Raw genomic sequence first — 15715 nt, 5'->3', positions numbered from 1 at the left:
GATAAATATTTTTGGTTATATCGCCCTACTCTATTTCAAAGCTACATGAGACATGAAAACTTAATGTAAATAAGTCTGACACAAATCTCCTGAAATTTTCCCAATGTTGCAAAAAAGTAAAGTTTTAAAAGCTTCCCCCCTTTCTATCTAACATTTACACTCCAATAGATGCATCGGAGAGCAGCTTGGGATTAGTATCTTGTGGCATGCAGAGTAGAGCATCCAGAGGTTTAACCACCAATCTTCCCATTAAGTTAATTACCTACAAATGGAGAGTCATTTTTGCCCAGTAAGCTGAGTGTTATAATGTTAATGTAAAATGTAAATACTGGCAGAGCTGCTCTTTATTTCAGGCGACGTTCAGGATAAAAATGTTGAAAGAATTCCCTGACTTACACTGTCTTTGTGTCTTTGTTTAGAAACAGAGCGACACAGATGGATCCAGTTCTCAACCCTGTCGTCGCTGTGGTGGTGGGAAAGCGTTTCGTTGTGACCTTTGTGGAAAAACTTTCAGTAATCAAGTGAACCTAAATCGACACCAACGTAGACACACTGGAGAGAAAATGAACTACTGCAAAGAATGTGGAAGAGGCTTCCCCACACCAAGTATATTAAAAACGCACGAACTCTGTCATCAAAGGATTAAAAAGCATGTCTGTGACCAGTGTGGGTCATGCTTCACCACTGCAAGTCAGCTTAATGTACATAAAAGAGTCCACACAGGAGAGAAACCATATAAGTGCAGACACTGTGACAAATGCTTCTCACATTCAAGTCGTTGTAATGATCATGAAGATACACACATTGAAGGGAACTTCATCTGTGACCAGTGTGACAAGAGCTTCAAGAATCTCAGTTCATACTCTGAACACAAACGATCCCACGCTGTGAAAAAACTGTTTCACTGTTACCAATGTGCAAAAACATTCACTTCATTATCTGCTCTGTGCAAACATCAGCGTCATCATGAGACTGGCTGAAATCATTCTCATCATTAAAAATTGGTTCATGATGAATCTGAAGAGACAGACAGTGTTGTTGCAGTTTCAAAAGTTTGTTGTGAAAGCTACTGTAACTTCTGCTGAAATCCCTGCTCTGTAATACATCAACTCTTTCATGTTTTCTTTAATGTTTCTTTGAATTTTAATGCTAAAAATGTTATTCTAATTACATTATAATCTTTTCTCCTCTTGGAAACAGTAGTATTTAATAGTAAAAATAGTAGTAGTAATAATCATAGCATAGTAGAAGTAGCATATGAAAGAAATGTCTGACTGATCTATTAATTGGTTTTGTATCACAGGTCTTCAAGCTGACCCACTGTAAAATCTAATTAGTTCACAGAACTATGTAAAACTCGTTGCCTCAAAAAAATTGAGTAACATTTTACTCAAGATGATTAAGCTAGGGCAACTTACCCATTTTGAGTACACTGTACAGCCTCTTTAGTTCCCAGAATTTAAAAAAAAAAAAAACTATGTAAACTCGTTGCCTCAAAAAAAACTAAGTAAAGCTTACTTAAGATGACTGTTAAGTCAACTTATTCATTGCAAGTCTGCAGTATTAGGAATAACTTGATATTTCTGTTGAACATTTCAAGTTCAACTAAATGAAAAAAAAAAAACTATTTGTGGTAACCTGAATTTGATTAAAAATAATTAACAACACTTTTTGTAATGACGTTAAAATCAGCCCAACTTTTATTTTCAAACACAACAAAGTATAACAGCCAACATACTGGACACTGTTCTGCTGAACAACAAACAATTATATTGCCATCACTGTTATAATCTTACAATGAAACAAAGTCTCAGATGTAATTATTCTGAAAATAAGTTTAGGCCTACCACAAGTTTGTTTTGTACTTACATTACTTATATAGCCGAAATAAAATATTTGTTGTTCTGTCACAAGTGCCGTCTCTGATTAAAACAACACATTTGTTTTTCATTCCAACACAGGAGCTGGAATGTTGTAATACTTTAAGGATGGCTTGTTTCCAGTCCAGGCATTACTGCCTGAATGACTGTCATGGATCGAGGTGATCCAAATGTAGGTGCAGAAGAAAGTCTTTAACTTCCCTTAAGTACAGTGGCAGTGGATGTGGGTTGGAGATGCAATGAGCTTGAACCTGCAGGCGACCATCTTCACTGACCACACCATCTGTGACGGAGGACTCATCTCTCCTGGTGTCCTGCAAGCAAACAATCATTTTTTGCAACATGAACTTAATTGCTTTCTTAATTTGGTATAGAACAGACTCCAATTTAGACAATCTCAGGCCCCCTCCCCACCGGAGAGGTGACATTCAATGTCCCACTTGTCAGTCTGGATAGCCGTGACCACCACCCAACATACAATAATGTCATGAAAGCATCATTTTAAAAATGGCTATGCAAACATGGCCAATAACTTTCATTCTAATGATGTGCAAAATGATTTGGGCACAAAACAAATTTTGCTGTTAGAAAACTTGCAGACTTCACTATATACAGTGTAGACCCTCTAAACTAAGTTTGGGGATGTGATCTTTCAAGAAATGCAGACTAAACTGTTGTTGTTTGTTTACTTACACAGCATGTCTTGTAGAATTAACTGGAGTCACCAGCAACAGCATAATGCAGTCATATCTCAAGTCTAATAACAGAAGACAGGAAAAGATCAGTACAGAAACAACTTCCCCAAGCCAAAGCACAAATAAAACAATAAGTAAAACAGGCTGATCTAAAGTATGATTAAAGTTCAGCCTGATTAATATAAATGTCACTGAAAATTGCTAATATATTGGAAAACCAAAATACTTAACACTGAGTTGATGTCTTTCTGTCCAACAACAGGAGTGCTGGTCCCGAGCCTCATAGAAAGCAGCTTTTTCATGACTGCCAGGTTTGTCATATTGATAACAGTTTACTTATTAACTCAAGGAATCCTAATGTTCTTCTCTCCTGTCCTCTCCTATCCCGTTCTCCCCTTCTCCATTCATCTTCTGTCCACTCCCCTCTTTAGATAAACTGAAATATATTGAAAAAGCATCTTAAATAAAATAAAACGTGTATGCTTTTTGTTTCTTTTTAACACGTAGGAATGTGAGGATTATACAGACAATATGATGAAGGTGATTGTGATCCACAACATCATGGCTGAGGAGGATCCATCAGATGTGTCCACTGTGATTGAGGGAAACCAAGTGATGGAGGGATGTGGAAGCCGAACGAAGGCATGTGTACTGCTGATGGGACTGATATATGCCCTCAACCTCGAATATCCGAAGGAGCTGAAGAACACATTTGATACTTATCAAAAACATTTTTTGGAACTTGACGGGGCCAAACTACTGAAAAAGGTCCACGGCCTCAAAAATAAGCTTGTGCAATGCACACACATTTCCCTTCTTGTTCCAAGAGAATCTTTTGTCCAGACATAGCTTGATGGAGCTGTATTTTTTCTGCTGACAGCAAACACAGATTGAATGTTGGTGTTAGTGTTTTGTTCTATGTATCCATATTTTTGATAACGTACATGCACAGAAACAACCTGTAGAGTTTCTGTGCTTTTGGCTTTTAAAATGGACTAAGTGGCCTTTGAAAGGGTTGTGTGCATTAGCTGTTGTGTTGCACTTTATTCTGTGTTTTTATGTAATAAAAACATTGAGATGATGAACCATCTGAATGTCTTTTTTGGGGGGTACATTTTATCTTATATGAATAGGTAATGTTTATCAACTGATAATAATTAAATTTTATTAGTTATTATATAATTAATTTTATCTAATTTCAATGAGTAAGTAGCTGTTGAATATATACGTAAATATGGGGTAAATTTTACCCAATTTAATTAAATATTTTATACACAATATATTGACTTAAATCTACCCCAAAAAAGTCAATGCAAATTGTTACCTCAGATTTATTGAGTAAATTCTATAGATAACTTCTTACAGGTATTCAGTCTTTAAAATCTGCACCGCCAGAGTCAAATACCCGCGTAACACAACGAATTTGTGAGCATGTGTCTTGCAACCATAGCAACGTAGCATCAAATGCTAATTTTAAAACCAAATGAGGTGATCCCGCTCAACGGACAATTGAAGAAGTTAACTTTTCGATAGTACCAGTCATATGGTAACTTGAACTGAACTAAAGCGCAGTAACCCAGAGTGGAGGCAAAAATAACGTTTCAACAAGGTAATACAAGGGTACACTTAGCAGTGGCAAATACACAGTGGCTTGGCTAACGTGGTGTGGTATGGTGGCGGTGAGCAACCAGGGAAATAGGACGGCAAGGTCAACTTGAGTGTGGCAGGTATGTACTGGTCACACTGAGGAGAGAGGTGAACAGAGTTAGAACGAGAGTCCAGGTGGTTTTCGGAGAAGGTGAGTATGACAGATTTTCCCAGCTTACTTGCAGGAGAAGTGATAGAGGTGTTGAGGGAGAGGATTGTGAGTCCAGGAGAATTCGAGGAGGCGAGACTGCTGACCTGGGTTCCGTTGATTCCGAGGTGGCGAGAGAGCAGGCAGTTGAGGCACAGAGATTTCCAGAGAGCCAGTGTGAAGCCAGAATCTGTCATGGTCTGGGCGAGCCTGAGTAACTTTGCACAGCATCAGCTCTCCTCTGGGTGGAGCCCTTCCTGCCCCTCCCCGTTCCTCAGCTGCAGGCAATTATTCTGGCAGTATTTAGGAGCAGCGCACACAATGAGTCTTCGCCAGATCGTCTGCTAACCTCATCGGTACCTGGACTCGTCATTCCAAACCCTGCCATAGCCTTGCTTCTGGATTCCGGTCAGCTGCTGCTTAATCCTTTTCAGACAAACTGCCATTCTCACCTGCCTGCCTCCCTGCACACCTATATGGGAGACTCAGTACCCACCTGGACCTCGCCTCCACCTCCAGCTAATCCCCGCCAGCAAACACATAAGCCATTCCAGCTTGTCAAATGGGGAAACAACTCCTTGGACTGTTCTGATTTTCCTCTCCTACGTTTCAGTACCCTGGTCTGCCACAGGTTCCACCAGACCCAATCCAGTCTCAGCAGTTTAGTGACCTGACTGTTCCTTGCTCGCCCTAGCCCCGCACCTCACAGACGCCACGCTTTTGCACAAAGCTTAATCTTGTCTTTTGTCTAGAATATTTCTGTTAGGAACACTTGTAAATAAAAGTTTTTGTTTTTGCAAATCACTCCAAGCTTCCAGTCTTTGGTTCTGCACCTGAGTCCATTCCATGCCACGGGCCTCTGAGCCCTGACAGAATCAAAGAGGTGAGTGTTTGCACCGTGGAGTGTCCTGCAGCTCAAGACAAACAGCATAAGCATAACATTTTTGAGAGCGTAAACATGAAACATCAAGTAGTACCAACATCAAGTAGTTGATGAACTGGCAAAGAAACGTCAGCATAGAGCTTAAGCCTGATTGACTCAGTTAGCTCCAGGTGAGTGAAGCTGTGGTGGCCCTGCCCATGGGCAGATCCAAGGAGCCTCAGGAGCCTGGTGGAAATTTCCAGGCACTCACCCAGACCATGACACTAACAATAACTTTAATCTGTGCAACAAAAATAATACAGTCAGTACTTGTTTTTATTTGCAAAGACATGCACCCTCTGAAAAAATTATTCTTTTTCACTCAAGTCAGAGTGAAAAAGAAATGTTCACATTACCATTACTTATTACTTACCATGTTCACTGGTAATTGAACTTAAGGGGGCCAGATGTAGTCTTTCCAAGATGGCGCCATCTCTCGTTTCTGAAATATTTATGTATTGTGTTTATAGTGGTGTCCCTGCTAAGTTTTAAAGAGCCACTCGCTGTTGGTGTATGAGCAACAGACAATTCTTAATATTCGTGACTTACTGCTGATGCTCCCCTGCGTTAGCCAGCGATTTGGAGGACTCCCACTGCCTCTGGTGTCAGTCTGAATTGATGCGAGAAGTGGATGTATATGTGGCAGATCAGATCTTGGATGTGGCGTGTCCTTGCCATCAGCGATCTTGGCTGTTTAGAACTTCTCTCTGCCCTCAAACAGCGCTGCCTTCTACCTGTTTACCCAACGTTATCGGAGCATGCTCACCTGACGCGGTTTTATTGGTCACCATGCTGACAAAATATGAAGGGAGCTAGAGCACATATAAACCACTTGCAAGTACTGCATATTAAACCTGCTCAACACTGGCCCCAGCCAGTTTCTTTCACAATAGATCATAAGAAAATCATTATAACCGCTTATTTTACTAAAAGATCAAAGAGAAAACAAACATTCTAATCAATTAAGCTTAAGCATACAAGCAATTACTTATGAATAAATTTTATCGTAGCTAAATCAAACTCCCAGAAAGTCACAACATGATCATAATTTTCTCTCCCCAACCTAGTCAATTGTTTGTCCCCTTTTATTCATGCTAACCCACAGTCACTAATTCACACATATTCACTCAAAATAAAAACAAATCTATCATTTTTGGTCTGGATTGACATGCGGCAATCCTTTTAGACAGGAACTCCCAGGTTGCCACAGGTGGCTTCTCCTCAGCCAGTTGTAATCTGGAAAAGGTCACCTTATATTTGCTGTCCCGAAAAAATTTCAGCGCTGTTAATTCAATCTTGCAGGCTTGCTTACAAAAAATGAGAGCAAAAGAGAGCTTTTTATTAGCTCATCAAAACACGACACATAATCACCTGACCGGTTTTCTCTAAGTGCACTGCTACAATTTTAAAGGGCCCGATTTTAGACATGTCCATGTTTAATAAAACTCACTCTGTTAAAATTGTCACGTCCGGTGTGGCAGACGTGTGGAGTTGTAGAAAGGACCCGAAGGGCGGCAGCTCTGGTGCAGGTGAGTATTTATTTACAGGAGTGGGTACAAACAGCAATGGTGGGTGAACATGAAACTAGAAAACCTAAACTGGGCAAAACTAACAAAACAAACCAGAAACGAAGATGCAGGGAGGTCCGGGGAAATACATACGGAGGGAGACCGGGGGGAAACAACACAGACAAACCAGCAACGAAGACGAGGTAACACACACTATAAATACACACGGCAGGAATCAGGGGATGGGAAACAGGAGGGGAACACACCTGGAAGACATCACAGCTGACGAGGCAGGGGAAACGTAAATAGAACACACTGACATAAGACACAGACTTTCACAATAAAACAGGAACTTACACATGCAAGGGACTGACTAAGAAACGTGGACTTAACACAGGAATACATGGGCAGAACTGAATAAACACTAAACAGAGGAAAAACAGAACCAAAATCACAATAATAGAAAACACAAAACGAAGCAAAACTCGAAGCAAAACAAAACAGGAGCAGTAGAAGACCAAAAACGAAACGCGCACGAAAAAACACTGGCGCACAAAGAACAGTTCAGTAGTAAGTCAGGGGGCCGACCCGGAGGTCGCCGGCACAAAAGTCCACAAGTCAAACGGTCGGGGGGCCGACCAGGTGGGTAGCACAGGTGACAGAGCTAGTCCGGAGGCCGGCCGTGTGGAAAGCAACGGTAGCGATGTGGAGGCAGTTCAGGGGGCCGACCGTGCGGAAGGCAGAGGCGGCGACTCAGGCGAAGGGGGTCTGGGGGGCGCCCACGACGGCCATGGCGCCCCACCCATAGACTGGAACGTGGCCGGTTGACTACTATATCATTGTAAAATTCCCTAAAGGAAAAAAAAAACAAAAAACTTAATGATCTTATGAATATCTTTCGAACTTTCTAAATCCCAGAAAGTCGAGAAATCAGATCCAAGTGTGACATCAGCTGACACTTTTTACAGGAGACTCCATCTGAACTCTGTGGAGCCTGATCTCAAGGTTTTTAAGTCTGATCCTGAAACCAGAAGAGGATCTTTCTGTCTCTTCAGATTCATTGTGATCCAATGATTTCGGTTCTGCATGATACTGCTGATGTTTGCACAGAGCAGATAATGAAGTGAATGTTTTTGCACATTGGTAACAATGAAACTGTTTATTTACAGCGTGGGATCGTTTATGCACTTCAAGATGATCCGCAGTGGTGAAGGATGACCCACACTGGTCACAGACTTGCGTTTTGACGTCACTGTGACAGAGTTCATGTTGTCTTAATTCACTTGGTGTGGTGAAACCTCTTCCACATTCTTTGCAGTAGTTCATTTTGTCTCCAGTGTGTCTGCGTTGATGTTGTTTTAGGCTCTGTTGCTGATTGAACGTCTTCTCACCACCACAGTGACGACAGGGTTGAGAAGTGGATCCATCTGTGTCGCTCTGCTTCTAAACAAAGACATAAAAGACAGTGAAGGTCAGGCAATTCCTTCAACATTTTTATCTTGAACTCCGCCTGAAATAAAGAGCATCTGTGCCAGCATCCAATTACATTTTACTATTTACATTATAACACTCAACTTACTGGCTTACAATGACTCTTAATTTGTAGGTAATCTACTTATTGGGAAGATTGGTGATTAAACTCCTGGATGCTCTACTCTGCATGCCACAAGATACAAACCCCAAGCTTCTCTCCGATGCATCTATTGGAGTGTAAATGTTAGATTGATAGGAAGGGAAGGCGCTTTTAAAACTTTACATTTTTCCAACATCAGGAAAGTTTCAGGAGAATTGTGTCAGATTTGACTGAATATTCTGTAAATGAAGTTTTCATGTCTCATTTAGTTTTGAAAATAACTCATTCACTGCCAGCCATTGGCAGTGAATGAGTTAAACCCATTGACTCATTCACTGCCATTGACGTCTATAGACGTCAATGGCAGTGAATGAGTTAAACTTCATTCACATAATACTTCAAACTAACTACAACTGTAAAAAGAAAAATACATACCTCACAGTAACTGCACTTGTAGAGTTTCTCTCTGCTGTGAATCTTTTGGTGTGATTTGAGGTAACGTGGAGATTTAAAAGTCTTCTCACACAGTTCGCATTTATAAGGTCTCTTCCCAGTGTGGGTAAACATGTGCCGCTCTAAGTTTTTGTATGTCACAAAAATTTTGCCACACTGATCACAGCAGCAAACATCCTTTTTTGTGTGAATGCGTAGGTGAATGTCTCGGCTGACTAGCCAGCGGAAAGTTTTTCCACAAATGTGACAGCTGTACGCCTTAAATCCGGAGTGGGTAACTTGATGACGCTGTAAGTAGCTACTTTGAGTAAAAGCTTTATCACACTGATCACAGCTGTACGCTTTAACTCCACTGTGGATGAGTTGGTGTGTTTTTAAGCTTCCAGCCTGGGTGAAAGACTTTCCACACAAGTCACAGCTGTATGCTTTAACTCCACTGTGGATGAGTAGGTGCATTTTTAAGTATGCACTCTGCGTAAAAGACTTTCCACACAACTCACAGCTGTATGCTTTAACTCCACTGTGGATGAGTTGGTGTGTTTTTAAGTATGCACTCTGCGTAAAAGACTTTCCACACAACTCACAGCTGTACGCTTTAACTCCACTGTGGATCAGTTGGTGTGTTTTTAAGTTTCCAGCATGGGTAAAAGATTTTCCACATTCATCACAACTATACGGCTTAACTCCACTGTGAAAAAGTTGGTGTGATTTTAAGTATGCAGCGTGGGTAAAAGACTTTCCACACAACTCACAGCTGTATGCTTTAACTCCACTGTGGATGAGTTGGTGTGTTTTTAAACTTCCAGCCTGGGTAAAAGACTTCCCACACAACTCACAGCTGTACGCTTTAACTCCGCTGTGGGTGAGTTGGTGTCTTTTTAAGGTGTCATGACGGTGAAAAGACTGTCCGCAGAAGTCACAGCTGTACGCTTTAACTCCACTGTGGATGAGTTGGTGTGATTTTAAGCTTCCAGCCCAGTTAAATGACTTTCCACACAACTCACAGCTGTACGCTTTAACTCCGCTGTGGATGAGTTGATGTTGTTTTAAGTATGCACTCTGCGTAAAAGACTTTCCACACAACTCACAGCTGTACGCTTTAACTCCACTGTGGATGAGTTGGTGTGTTTTTAAGCTTTCAGCGTGGGTAAAAGACTTCCTACACAACTCACAGCTGTACGCTTTAACTCCGCTGTGGGTGAGTTGGTGTGATTTTAAGCTTCCAGCGCGGGTAAAAGACTTTCCACACAACTCACAGCTGTATGCTTTAACTCCACTGTGGATGAGTCGGTGTCTTTTTAAGCTTCCAGCATGGGTAAAAGACTTTCCACACAACTCACAGCTGTATGCTTTAACTCCACTGTGGATCAGTTGGTGTCTTTTTAAGCTTCCAGTGTGGGTAAAAGACTTTCCACACAACTCACAGCTATATGCTTTAACTCCACTGTGGATGAGTTGGTGTGTTTTTAAGTATGCACTCTGCGTAAAAGACTTTCCACACAACTCACAGCTGTACGCTTTAACTCCACTGTGGATGAGCTGGTGAGTTTTTAAGTTTTGAGAAAGGGAAAACGACTTTCCACACTCATCACAGCTGTATTTTTTCTCCCCCGTTCTTCTGTGAGGTTTGTCGGCCTCCTGAGAGCGCTGACTTCTTGCTCCATGTTGGTCCTGCAGTGACAGCGATACAAACAGAGGCAGTGAGTGAAATGCAGTCGTGGAACAAACTCAACCTTCAAACTTCCTCCACTAACACTAGTTTTAAACCAAAGGTTGAAGTAGTTCCTTTTCAGGCAATACACTCGGTACAACACACGTGGTATGGGATATCATGCCCTCACGTGTCCTGGCTGAGGAACACACTGCAGATTTTGTTCAGTGATGAGGCAAAATGTGAATGGTGAAGTTAACAAACAAAACCACCGCTATTGGTCTGACTCTAACCCACATTGGATGGATCCCTCCAAGACTGTTGGAACAACAAAAGTGATGGTTTGGTGTGGTATATGGGGTACAACGATAGTGGGTCCATTCTTCATCAATGGAAACCTCAACGCCACTGGATATTTGAAATTGCTACATGATGATGTGTTTCCCTCTTTATGCTGTGACGGCCAGAGTACTGGGTTTAGCCCAAATGACTTGGTCTTTGGCCACAAAGTTCGGGGACCATTGACAATGCTGTGCGATAAGTGGTTGTCAGGTGAACCACCAGTGAACTTGATGGATTAGGTTAATGGTTTTCGGCACGGACTGTATGTGGCAGGTCAGTTGGCGAAACAGAACCTTGAAAAGGTTCAGGTCAAGATGAAATATTTTCATGACCGGCGTTCTGAAGAGCAGCAATTTAGTGCGGGTGACCAGGTTTTGGCTTTTCTTCCAATTGCAGGGTCACCATTCCAGGCACGGTTTGCTGGGCCTTACACCGTGGTACAGAAACTGTCTGAACAGAATTATCAGATTGCTACACCAGATCGCCGGAAAAGAAATCAACTTTGCCATGTTAATTTGCTGAAACCATATCATGTTCATCCTTTATCCGTCGGTCTGTCAGGCTCTCTCTTTTCTCCTTCCGCATCGACATGTTGGAAAACAACATTGCAGTGCAACAACATTTCAATCATCATCAAGCTGGGCTTCCCCATGTTTGTTGGTTGAAAAAGCTGATAAATCACCACGTTGTTGCGCAGACTTTCGTAAAGTAAATGCAGTGACCAAACCCGATTCCTATCCCTTGCCTCATATTGACGACTGTATTGACCAAGTTGGTGCAGCAGAATATGTGAGCAAGTTTGATCTGTTGAAGGGATATTAGCAGGTGCCACTGACTCCCAGAGCTCAGGAAATATCTGCTTTCATCACACCATCTGGTCTTTATTCATATACAGTCATGGGTTTTGGTTTACGCAGTGCTCCAGCTACATTTCAGCAACTCATGAATATGGTTGTTAAGAGAGAGAGCGATATCAAAACAGCCATGAAAAGTTCTGCATATATGTGCCCAAGTGTTGTATTGAAGCAATCAAGTGATGAATAACTGTTTTCCACTATGTTGTTTTGCAATGTTTTTTGGGAGTTTTTTTGCATTGTTGATTTGCTTCTTTGCCGAAGCAGCTAATAAAGCACAATTGAATACCATTTTGCCTCTTTCTTGTAAGATTCTATAATAGAATGAAACAATAATGCCAGTTATAAATAAAGAGAATTGAACGAATTACGAAACACTCATTTTATTTCTATTTGATCTGAAAGTTGTGTAATACTACAACCTGAAACGACAAATAGATTGTGTTGGCCTGTACAGGAGATAAAAGAAAAAAAAAAACACATCTGTGAAATGGAATAGTCCAAATCAACAAAGTAAACTGGACCTGGGCTTGTTGCAGGGATCTGAAATTACTAAACATTTTGTGAGTGTATGCACTCACACTTAGGACCATATAATAATAAATATGTGCGTGATGAAAGATTTCCTTTTTTTCAAGTCTGTCTTTGTACGGACCTGCCGTGTTCTCCGTTTTTTTGTACATGACTGTTTTGGAGGCAAATAAAATGCAAGTAGGGATTAAAACCGCAGAATTAATGATTACCGGTGCTGGAAATACTAGCGCTTGATGCAGTGTTTAGATTTTGTTGCCACTCGTACCCAACATGCAATGCGCGAAAGTCATGTGGTCTGTCAATCTCTGTTTGCATACAGGACCAACCGATCTACAGAAGATGACCTCTCTCTACCACACTCCGTGTTATGCTGTCACACCTGGAGAGGAAGAACACCCCTCTGCCAGAGTCCTTTTCATCGACTTCAGCTCAGCTTTTAACACGATCATTCTGCAGCAGTTGGTGGAAAAGCTGATGCTATTAGGTGTGGACCCTGCAACCTGCAATTGGGTTTTCAGCTTCCTGACAAAGTGACAAGAGGCAGTCACACATCAAAGACCATCTGGGTGAGCACAGGCTTTCCTCTGGGGTGTCCTGAGCCCGTTGCTGTTCAGTCTGCTCACACATTACTGTAAGCCAGACTCAGTGCTAATCATATTGTGAAGTTCAAAGACAACTGTGGTTGGTCTCATTACTGAAAACAATTAGTCCACTTATAGAATGGATGTGGAGCAGCTTGAAGTGTGGCGTAGATCCCATAATCTCATAAACAATAAAGACAAAACAGAAGACCTGTCCTTCTTTATTAATACCACATCAGTTATCAAAAAAGCACAAACGCATCTCCACTCCCCCAGGAGGCCCAGAAAACCTCACCTCCCCATCCGTTCAACTATTAGCACGGCTTTACTGTGATGCCTCCTGCCTACACACACATATAGCATACAATATACTCCCCAGATGCACACAATACTCTGTGAAAGGACTGTTGCTACCTGTATGAGCGTGACTATTTAGACTTGAGTTTTTGTTTTCTTTTTTTTTATTTAGATGTTTTGTTATTTACCCTTTTAATTTATTACTGCCTTTTTACTCTTCTTTTTTTAAGCCATTTTCCTTTTTAATTTTATTGATTATTGCACTGTAGATTCTGGTGAGAAACTGTATTTCAGGTGATTGATTGATAGATATATATATAGATTTGTTGGTTTTTGTTTTTTGCCCTTTATCACAGTTCCTCTTCCCCACTGTTTTTCTTTCCCTCTTTCTTTCTCCCAGTCATATCTGTCCCGTGTGTAGCAAGTGAAAATAAAATAAACAATAAAAGCAAAGGTAAATCAAATAGACTAATACAGCAAGGCCGGGATGGTCCATTTGGTAAAGTAAATCCGTTGGGCATCTTTCTTTGTCTCCAGACAATAATTCTGATGGCAAAAGAAACAAATGGGACAGGCAAAAAAGGAAAAAAACGAGAGAAACTGTATTTCGTTTCAGCCTGGGTATCACCATACAAAATGTCAATAAGCCTCTTCTTGAAACTTCTCCAATCTTGACAAACAAGCATCAGCTGATGAAGTGCACACAGTTTCAATAAAAGCTGTCACTTACTGTTATTTATTCATCTTTCAGTCACTTTAATTTTTAAAACTGTAATTTTAAAACTGTATATACTGTATATTCTGTGTATTTATTATTTCACTCCTATTGCCTGTTATTATTGTCTTTATCTTCAACGTATGCTGCTCGGTTGTTTGTTAATTGCCCCTTGAGGATAAATAAAGTTTTCTGATTCTGATAAAAGTGATATGTTCTTCACCTTTTGTGTTGATGACATTTATTTCCACTGTAGCAGCTGAGCTGAGTCCAAACGGCTGAAAATGTTCACCTGGTGCTCTGTCAAACTCTTCTCCTCCTGCTGATCAGCTGGGACACAAAACAGTAACATCACAGTGAGACAAGAACGTGAGAGGGACGTGTCCCAGGATTGAATTTAAAGCCATCATATTTACAGTTTGGATTTGGCGGACGCCCTCTTTATATATAAAGTTGTATATAGTATTTGTATTTGTATTCTATTTTTATCTTATTGTATATTTATTTTATTTTATTCTATTCTGTACAGTTGTGTACTGCATTTATTCTTATTGTATTTTTGTAATTTTTGCCTCATAACTTTTGCACTGTCCACTTCCTGCTGTGACAAAACAAATTTCCCACGTGTGGGACTAATAAAGGTTATCTTATCTTATCTTATCTTATCTTTACTTTTAGGAATAGTAACTGTGAAACTATGGCACTCATGACCATTGATCGATAGTCACGACATTACAACAAGTATTCATCAAGATACTTTTAAGAATATTCTTAACATGGACTCGGATTTTTAAAAAAATTATAAAAAAAAGAATTCTCTCCATCAATAAGAATTTACTGACTGCAACTTGAACGTTGACTCAAAATGACTTAAAATCATCCGGGAAAGATGCATTTGACAAATTATAGACAAAAAAAGCCTGATAAAGGACACATGTCTGTAATGTGTCTGTGAAATGGATGAATGTTATTGACTGAGCGGATAATGAACAAGTGTGTTCTAGCAGCTGCAGTTTCAGCTGCGTGTGCTAACACACACACCTTCCTGTTATCACTTCAAATAGAAACGAGGCTGTAGAGGTTTGGTGCAGGCAGAAAAACAGCTGCAGGGACAATGAAAAGACTTTTCTGCTCCAACTTCTCCCAGCATGCTGAGCTAATGATTAGTTGGTGTTTTTCTCCAAACACTCTCTCACTCTTCTCTCAACGTGTTCACAATAAACTGTGAACAGACACCGAGGAGAGCAGCAGAAGACCTCATTCAGGAGCTAAACTCAACATGAACTGAACTCACAGTAAAGTTAGCTCGGTGCTTACCTTTAGATGAGACCACAAACCGAGAGAAACTCCGCGATGAAGCCGGAACTCTTTCCAAACACAGGAAACAGATCAGGGAGCAGAGACCCACGTGGTTCACGCTGATCTCAGCTACGATCCAGGCTACAAGGGTGGGCAGATCGATGCAGATATCGATCAGGACGTTGGTAGTGGTTTATGATCGATACTTTAGTTCGTTTCTCTCCTCTAAGTTCACTACTTTACTCCCGTTTCATGAAAAAGCAGCTCTCTCTGCTCGACTCCCTGTCACTACCCGATCCGTACCGGAAACCCGATCGGTACCCCGCATGCGCGAAAGGTTTCTACTTCCGGTCGTAGCGTTTTACGATAGTTATGGGTCAGAGTATCTGTTAAAATGTTAAGAATAACAAGTATATCTTAAAATGTTTGCAATAATGAAGCATTTCAGTACAATGTAGACAAAAACGAAAAATAAAAAGAAAGTTACGGATCAGGACTCTCCGATCCTTACTGCGCATGTGTAAAGTCTGACCGTACAAATCGGGTCTACCCGATCCGTACCGCGCATGTGCAGATGTTTTCTTCTTCTTCTGTTCGTTTAATGGCAGTGTACTCC

At 40.9% G+C, this 15715-nt stretch overlaps 2 long non-coding RNA genes across 7 annotated transcripts in view; one reads left to right on the top strand and one right to left on the bottom strand.

Annotated features, from left to right (window-relative positions):
- LOC308385588 overlaps positions 1 to 3219 on the top strand; it is an 18853-nt gene extending 15634 nt beyond the window's left edge. For 2 of the 3 annotated variants that reach the window (XR_013969574.1, XR_013969575.1), the window contains exons 4-5: positions 420 to 2886; positions 3083 to 3219. This is a non-coding gene — a long non-coding RNA (uncharacterized lncRNA). The remainder of the gene's footprint in view (positions 1 to 419; positions 2887 to 3082) is intronic. The other variant, XR_013969576.1, reaches the window with a different exon arrangement.
- On the bottom strand, positions 2056 to 15715 carry LOC308385586. 4 transcript variants are annotated; one of them, XR_013969569.1, is made up of 6 exons: positions 15118 to 15712; positions 14024 to 14130; positions 8809 to 10497; positions 2807 to 8243; positions 2574 to 2637; positions 2056 to 2194 (listed from the first exon to the last, which is right to left on the bottom strand). It is a non-coding gene; the product is annotated as an uncharacterized lncRNA (long non-coding RNA). The 4 variants fall into 4 exon arrangements; XR_013969568.1 differs by having other exon boundaries at positions 2574 to 8243; positions 15118 to 15715; XR_013969570.1 differs by lacking the exons at positions 2056 to 2194; positions 2574 to 2637 and having other exon boundaries at positions 6236 to 8700; positions 8755 to 10497; positions 15118 to 15656.

The sequence above is a fragment of the Rhamphochromis sp. 'chilingali' genome, assembly GCF_963969265.1.
Source record: "Rhamphochromis sp. 'chilingali' genome assembly, chromosome: 18".
In the NCBI taxonomy this organism is placed as follows: domain Eukaryota; kingdom Metazoa; phylum Chordata; class Actinopteri; order Cichliformes; family Cichlidae; genus Rhamphochromis; species Rhamphochromis sp. 'chilingali'.
This window is presented reverse-complemented; position numbering and strand designations above follow the sequence as displayed.